Source organism: Pholcus phalangioides, unplaced genomic scaffold (genome assembly GCF_987345545.1).
Source record: "Pholcus phalangioides strain wild (caught in Gottingen) unplaced genomic scaffold, Ppha-v1.0 ptg000022l_1, whole genome shotgun sequence".
NCBI lineage: Eukaryota > Metazoa > Arthropoda > Arachnida > Araneae > Pholcidae > Pholcus > Pholcus phalangioides.
The window spans coordinates 281,558-288,858 of NW_028301615.1; the positions used below are offsets into that span (position 1 = coordinate 281,558).

The 7,301-nt window shown below is 32.2% G+C and overlaps 1 protein-coding gene across 1 annotated transcript in view; it reads right to left on the reverse strand.

The window, feature by feature from the left end:
* Positions 1–6,200, reverse strand: part of LOC149069287 (uncharacterized) — a 52,315-nt gene extending 46,115 nt beyond the window's left edge. The window contains exon 1 of the mRNA XM_089249597.1: positions 5,734–6,200. The gene's annotated coding sequence lies outside the window, so the exon portion shown is untranslated. The remainder of the gene's footprint in view (positions 1–5,733) is intronic.
* Positions 6,201–7,301: the final 1,101 nt, after the last annotated feature.

Here is a 7,301-nt window from a genome sequence, read left to right on the forward strand (position 1 = left end):
ATCCTTCATGGCCATTTTCATATCGACGCTTCCAATTTGCTAACTGCAGCTTCATACTTTTCAAAAAAAATTAACCATTCATAAAAATTGAAACCCATCTTTGCATCCACAGATTGTTTCAAATTTGGTTTTTTTCCTCGAACAATAACCGATTGGAGCAACCTCCCATCAAACATTATTGATTGTACAACAATTTCTGATTTCCTTTGTAACATCAATCGTCTCTGTCAAACTTTACCACCGCATTCCCTTGTATAGGCCTCGGTCAAGCAATATTGAATAAATAAATAAATAAAAATATTTAAATCACAAATCATGATAACCATGCATTTCATTTATCATTTATCGTTTAGTGAGAAAACAACTCCAGGTTGTGGAGTCGCAGGGAGTTTTTCCTCTAAAGCCCCGTTCACATGTGCAAATGTTGCGGTAGCATTGGGAGTTCTAGCAACCGCTTGACGACTTTTTCCCATCGTAAGGAAGGAAATGGAGAGCAGTCATTGGTGAAAATTTTTGAAGCGGGTTTTAAACCCGCTTTTTCTATTTCCCCTGTGAACGGGACTTAAAGGGTTTTTAATACAATGGAATAGCTTACATCCGTGGGTTGTGAATTCTAACACAATTGACACGTTTAAAAGAAGTATGATAAACACAGCGGGGTAAATCGAGAAGCTATCCATGCTTAGATAAGGCAATCATAATATTTTTTTTATGGGCTGTGTATTATTATTAGTTTTTTTTCATGATATATGCTCTTATATTGGGTTGCTGTACTTTACTCGTATTTTACTTCCATATTTTTTGTGGGCATCTATTTTCAGCCACCAATATGCTTGTTGTGGTGTTTGTATTTGTTATCCGAATCAGGATAACATTTTGAAGCAGAAAAAATACATTTATAGATCGAGTTTCTCAAATTATAATTTCTCATATAAATTTTAGAATACGAAGATATCTCATTATTTTTATTCTTATGCATAATAATATATTTAATTATAATAATATTGTATAGTATTGAATTAAGAACTATAAAATACATAATTTTAAATCATACTAAAATTTAAAAAAATACAAGACTATCCAGTTATATTACTATAGATAGTAGTTGGAATAATAAAATTTTCTCCATAGAAATGTATTTGACTTATCTTTAAATTATAGAATGATAGTCATTCACTGACTGAACAATAATTTCTATATATTATCCACAATCTCTCTCATTCTCATAATAAAGTATCATTATTATAGTTTAAATATGTCATTAATACAGTAATTCTACTTAATTATACCCTGGGCACATTATATAGCCATGCATATATAGCCCACCCTTGGGCTATACGTACTTGTATTTCATGCGTATTGTATATGTTATATTGCATATGTGTGTGAGAATGTAAATAAATTTCAATTTTAATTATTGAAGTAAAACTGCTATAATAATGGGTTTAGTTCTTTTCATCGACGAAGTATAAATTCCGTGCTCAAATTTTCCCTTTTTTTCTGGAAAATTTTTCGTTATTTCTAGAATCAATTTAATTTTTAAAATAACACTTACGCAGAATTTTAAAGTTTAAATGTGATTCATAACTGCCGGTGGTGTCTTAAAGGTAAGTCAATGACCGTGGGGGAAGTGCCCTGGCTCAAGAGCCTCGATTTAAACACGACTGTAGAGATTTTTATGAATACTCATTTACAAGAATTGTAATTGCATAAATTAGGCTCAGAGGGTCCCAAATTTCAAAGACGACCGACCTAGTCTGGGTCAATATTATTGATTATTTAAATATTTACGGTTATTAAATTAGCCTATTGTATAAAGATGAATTAAGCATTCCGATTTGACCCCCCCCCCTCCCTATCAAGCTTTTTAACTTGATTGATGGAATCTAGAAATTTGATTAATGAATCTTAGAGGGCGACTGGACTATATGAATCTAATATTTCCATATTTGGATATTGCTTGTTAATAAATTAGTAAAGACATAATTAGAGATTAATCGAAATAGATCAAAATAATTCATACTATACTAGTCGAAAAGTAGTAATTTAAGCTGTAATTAAGGAAATTAATCTTATCGAATTAATAGTAGTTTGGCGTCGGAAACATTTCTATCATGGTGATCGAATTGCCACCATGTGATATAAAGGGGGGGGGAAGGAAATTGAAGAAAATTATATCTCGTAAAAAAAATTATATTCACTTTTGTCACAGTAAAACGTCGCCAAGAAAATTCCTTCCATTTTCAAGTTATAAAGAAGAGCTTTTGATCACTTCTCTCAATACGGAAAACCTTGCGGCAAACACTTCCGCCAGGAAAAAGCTTAATATAATGACTTCTGAAAGTCTATTATTAATGAAATTCATCTTACAAAAGACTACCATAAGCGGAGTATCAGCTTTTACTCGGATCAGCACTAGATCAATCGCTGATCGCAGTAAAAAATTTTATGAGTTAATCAACTCGCGATCAATCCGAATAAAATTCTCATTAAAAGTTTGTAAATTTGTTTGACGAAACCGATCAGATATCTTAAATTAATGTTCCTATAAGTATATATATAGCATTACAGAGATAATTGACCATATTTAAAAACATTTGAATCAATATTTTGATCAAGTTTTTTCGACATTCGGAAGAACACACGTCGATTCACATACACAGAAAACTGATGATGATTCCATTTTCAAATAGAGTTCGATGAGAAAGTTTTTAAAAACAAGAACACAAAATTTATTGTCTCCACTGTGCGATCAGCAGTTTTCGTATTCGATGTTTCATCAGCTTCTTTCCATTACCATTTTAGGAGCGAGAAAAACACTCTTAGATATTTTCCTACAGTGTCTAAGAGAAGCAAACAACAGTATGAAGATCGAAATTAATTTTTTGAAACCCAGTGACTAACCTAAAAACAACAGATTCCCTAAAACAATATGATTCACTTGTAGAAATTCTGGGAATGATGTGTGTGACAAATATGTTCAGGTTATTAAATAAGCTGTGTTCACAAGCGGGTGGCCTTATAATTTCTCGATCTATCCCTATATTTGTTTACATATAATATTGTTAGTGAAATGAATAGAATACAGCACAATTTTATAGCATAAAATATACAGGGTGAGCATAAATGAGTGACACGATTTTAAAAATTATATTTTCAAAACTATTACACGTATTAATCAGTGATACATGAAAATAAAGAAAATTTCAATTTTTTTTCTGTTATGATGAGAGAACCTTTCGTAACACGACAAACCCAAATCTGTGATCCAGTTGATTCCACACATTTTGCAGTTTTACACAGTCAATATTTTAAAAAACGGTTAAAAAAAATGCAGAACTCTGATGGGTTATTTAAATTCAATTGAGTGTTTTCGGCAATTGCTTATACAAACCACCATTGCCAAAATCTCCCAATGAACCTTTAAGCGGCATTGGCCAGGTATCTCGTTTTCATAAAAGTCTCTTATTTTATTACTGACAGGCCCAGTTATTTTTTAAAGTTGATTTCTCGATGGAAAACTTTCCCCTATATTCCGTGGTTTGCACCTGCTGAAAATCGAAAGCCTACTTCATTAAAAAAGATGTGGAATTTTAATGGGAGGTTTAAAGATTGCTAATTAAAGGGTTAAAGAACGTATCGGTGCTGTATTTTGAACCAGTTTTTAAACCATTGACTGAGTGAAACTGCAAAATGTGTGGAATGAATTTGTTTACCTATTTGTCGTTTGTCGCGTTACGGAAGGTTTTACACATCGAACACATTTATAACTGAAAAAAAAAACCCCAAGAAACTTTGGATGTTTTTCTTTATTTTCATGTATATCTATCACTGATTATATTATGTGTAATAGTTATGAAAATATGAATATTTAAAATCGTGTGATTCATTTTTATGCTAACCCTGTATTATATTCGTTGTTGCTAATACGACGTTTGTAATGAATGGTTAGCAGTTGAAAATATTCTATTGAAATTCGATTAATCTTCTATGATCCACCCCCATAAAAAGTATTGCAATTTTTTTTTTACAAAGACAGATGTAAAAGGATGCTCGGTTAGCATATTTTTAATTAAAACAATCAATTCAGAAATTTAATTAATTGGAGTGGATTTTCTAATTAGCCAAAATGATTAGTTTTGAGTAAAATATCCAGTTTGCATTGATTTTAATGTTACCTAATAAACATGAAGAGATGGTATTTTTTCGGCCTGAAATATACTGAGAAATTGAATTTTCTAGATGTTATGCCGAAACTGATATTTAGAAAGAAAAGTGATTTCCAAATATCAGTTCCCGGAGGAGACAAATCACTTTTCTTTCCAAATATCAATTTCGGCATAACATCCAGAAAATTCAATTTCTCAGTAGATAAAAATCTTGTTTAGCAAATTTGAGTACTTTTTACATTGAATTTTATTTCCAATTCCCCCCTCAATTCTGTGAGATTTCATAAATCGCTGAACGGGTAAAATTTCACCAGTTCTCAAAAAATTACACAAGGACTCAATTCTTTCTAGATAAAAAAAAGTATTGTACTCATGTAGCCGTATTTAGTACCGAAATGACACTAAAAGATGTATTTTCTAAAATTTCGAAAAAGTTGAGAAAAGAAATTAGTACAAAATGGTATTTTGTCTACGTAATTTGTCATGTATATTTTAATATATACCGGATCAGAGAGGGTTTAATTTTTTGATAACTTAGTTAAAAATTTAATTTTAGTGAATTAATTTAGTTAAAAGTTTCAATCGATTCCCAGCCCATTTAATGTAAAAATGTAATTTCTATGTAATGCAAAAGTTATTCTTCCTTTAATTAGAGATTTTCAAACTTTTTTTCCATTCGCACCACCCTTGGGAATGAGATTAGATTATTAAATACCTCAAGACACACTCCTTGTGATTTTAAAACAGTTTTGTTATACCGTAAAAGTAGTGTTACACCCACATGTTTATAAGTTATTATAAAGCTGTAAAAGCCTGTGGATGGAAGGGACATTTTGCAAAAAACGCTCGATTTTGAGATTTTTGATTGATTTTTAGATGTCTTCTAGGCGTACCTATATACTATTCGTAAAGTTGCCAAGACTAAACAATTGAGAACCGTCCTTGAGACAAATGAGGTGGTGTAAGTCGATTAATCCTTATTTTGAGGAAAAAGAAGGCTTTACTAGAATTGTTTCTGTAAAGCCCTATGTGAAATATTTCGTGACTTCACAATATAGACGCTAGCTATTGAACTTGAGACATAGTTCGTTTTTTTTTCTTTCAGCAGTCTAGCATTTCTGGACATGTCAGAATTGTTGAAAATATGTGTGTATATATATATATTGATCAACATATTTATTCTTCCTTATTCATCAACGTATTGTATTTACCCAAAAATATCTTGTTGGCGGTGTTATCCGAAAATATATTTTTCAAGAGTAATTTCAATCATTTCCAAAATTTTAAGAGGTAGAATTGTAAGAAAAGGGGGTAATTTTTTTTATTGAAAAAACAGAAAAATTACTCTTAAAAAAAACCACTAAAATTTGAAAGAGTGTTTACCACTCCCCAACGAAATTCAAAGGAGCAAAATTGAATTTTGATTCATGAATTTCGCATTAGATACATATTGGCGAACTGGTCCTGACAGATCTTTAAGCATATTATGTGAGAGTAAATAATTTTGGGAAAAATAAATCGAAAAATTCAGACTCCCGTTAAAAAAATACAAATAAATACTCACTTTAAACGGAGTGAAACGTCACCAAGGAAGCCTCCGTCTATGGAGAGAGGAGCTCTTGATCACTTCTCTCAATACACATATGGACAGACACTTCCAATAATAATTTAGATAGACACACACACACACACTACACTCACTCGAGAGAGATAGAGTTTGAAAAATTCTTCTCTTTTCTCGTAATAATAGAGAGAAGAAAAAAAAAAAAGGTTATTTTATCCTTCCGGTTTCGGCAGCAGCGGAGGGAAACGCGATAAATGTTTTCTCGGAGCGAACTTCTACCGCTTGCTTGATCAACACACACGCACATACGTGCACATCCAGTCCAAAAGTTATCAAGAAAAGAGAGAGAGAGACACACTGTGGCACACACAACTTCACCAGATATAGAGAGAGGCCGAATGTAGAGAGAGAGAGAGCGAGGAATGAATACACAGCAGCGAGCCACATAGAGAGCGAGTGAGAAGACTTCTGTGTAAACCGGTTTGCCCCAAACGACTCAAGCACAAAAACCCATACACATACACATACATAGAATAGCAATAGCAGCATAACACGCACGCGCGCGAGAAGCGAGGCTCTCTCTCTCTCTCTCTCCTTTTCTCTTTAGTGTGTTTTTGACTACTCGCTCTCTTCTCTCTTTTTGCAACACATTCGAAGGAAGTTGCTAACGTCCGTTTTCTCAACAAAATAGGCACACGGGGCGAAAAAATAAACACACACAAAAACAACAACAAAGAGCCCTAAACTTAATTTCGATTTCTGATCATGAATATAACATGAGGTTTTCTGGTTTAGTCTATTCTGAGTAATGTAATTTATTTTTGTGTGACTTACAACTTGTTGCTCGGATAAATATATGTGTGGCTATCTTCTCATTTTTTTAGGGGGGGGGGGGGAAAGGAAATTTATGCAAAGTAAATACAGCAATACCTCAGGAGTTATGTAATAGGCGGGACCAGTGTTCACTAATACACATTTAGATGAGTTATCCATCTATCAAAATCTTCCAAATTTCTTTGAACAGTGCGCGGAAATACTCCTTCAAATTTTAGATTGTTTTTTTTTAAAACACCAAAGTCTAGATTGTTTTTTCAAAAACCCCAAAGTTTGTCAATCGAACAATGCTCCTTCAAACTCCTGCTTAAATACTCCTTCAAATTTTGTGGATTGTTTTTAAATACTCCTTCAAATTTTAGGAGATTGCTTTTTAAATACTCCTTCAAATTTTAGGAGATTGCATTTTTAAATACTCCTTCAAATTTTAGGAGATTGCATTTTTAAATACTCCTTCAAATTTTAGATTGTTTTATCTTTGTTTTTCATTAAAACACTATCCCTTCAAATTTTGGAGAAGAGTGAAATTATTCCACGTATGTCGAATTCACATGAAACGAAGTACTAATTTACAGAAAAATACATACAAATATTAATTAATCGGGACTAAAACTAAGGAAAAACGCCTTTAGTCACAATCAACTAATATTTATACGTATTTGTATCCAAAATAGTAACACTATGGTATATTCCCATGACTTCATGAAATTTAACCGGTGTGACTGCAGTCCTGT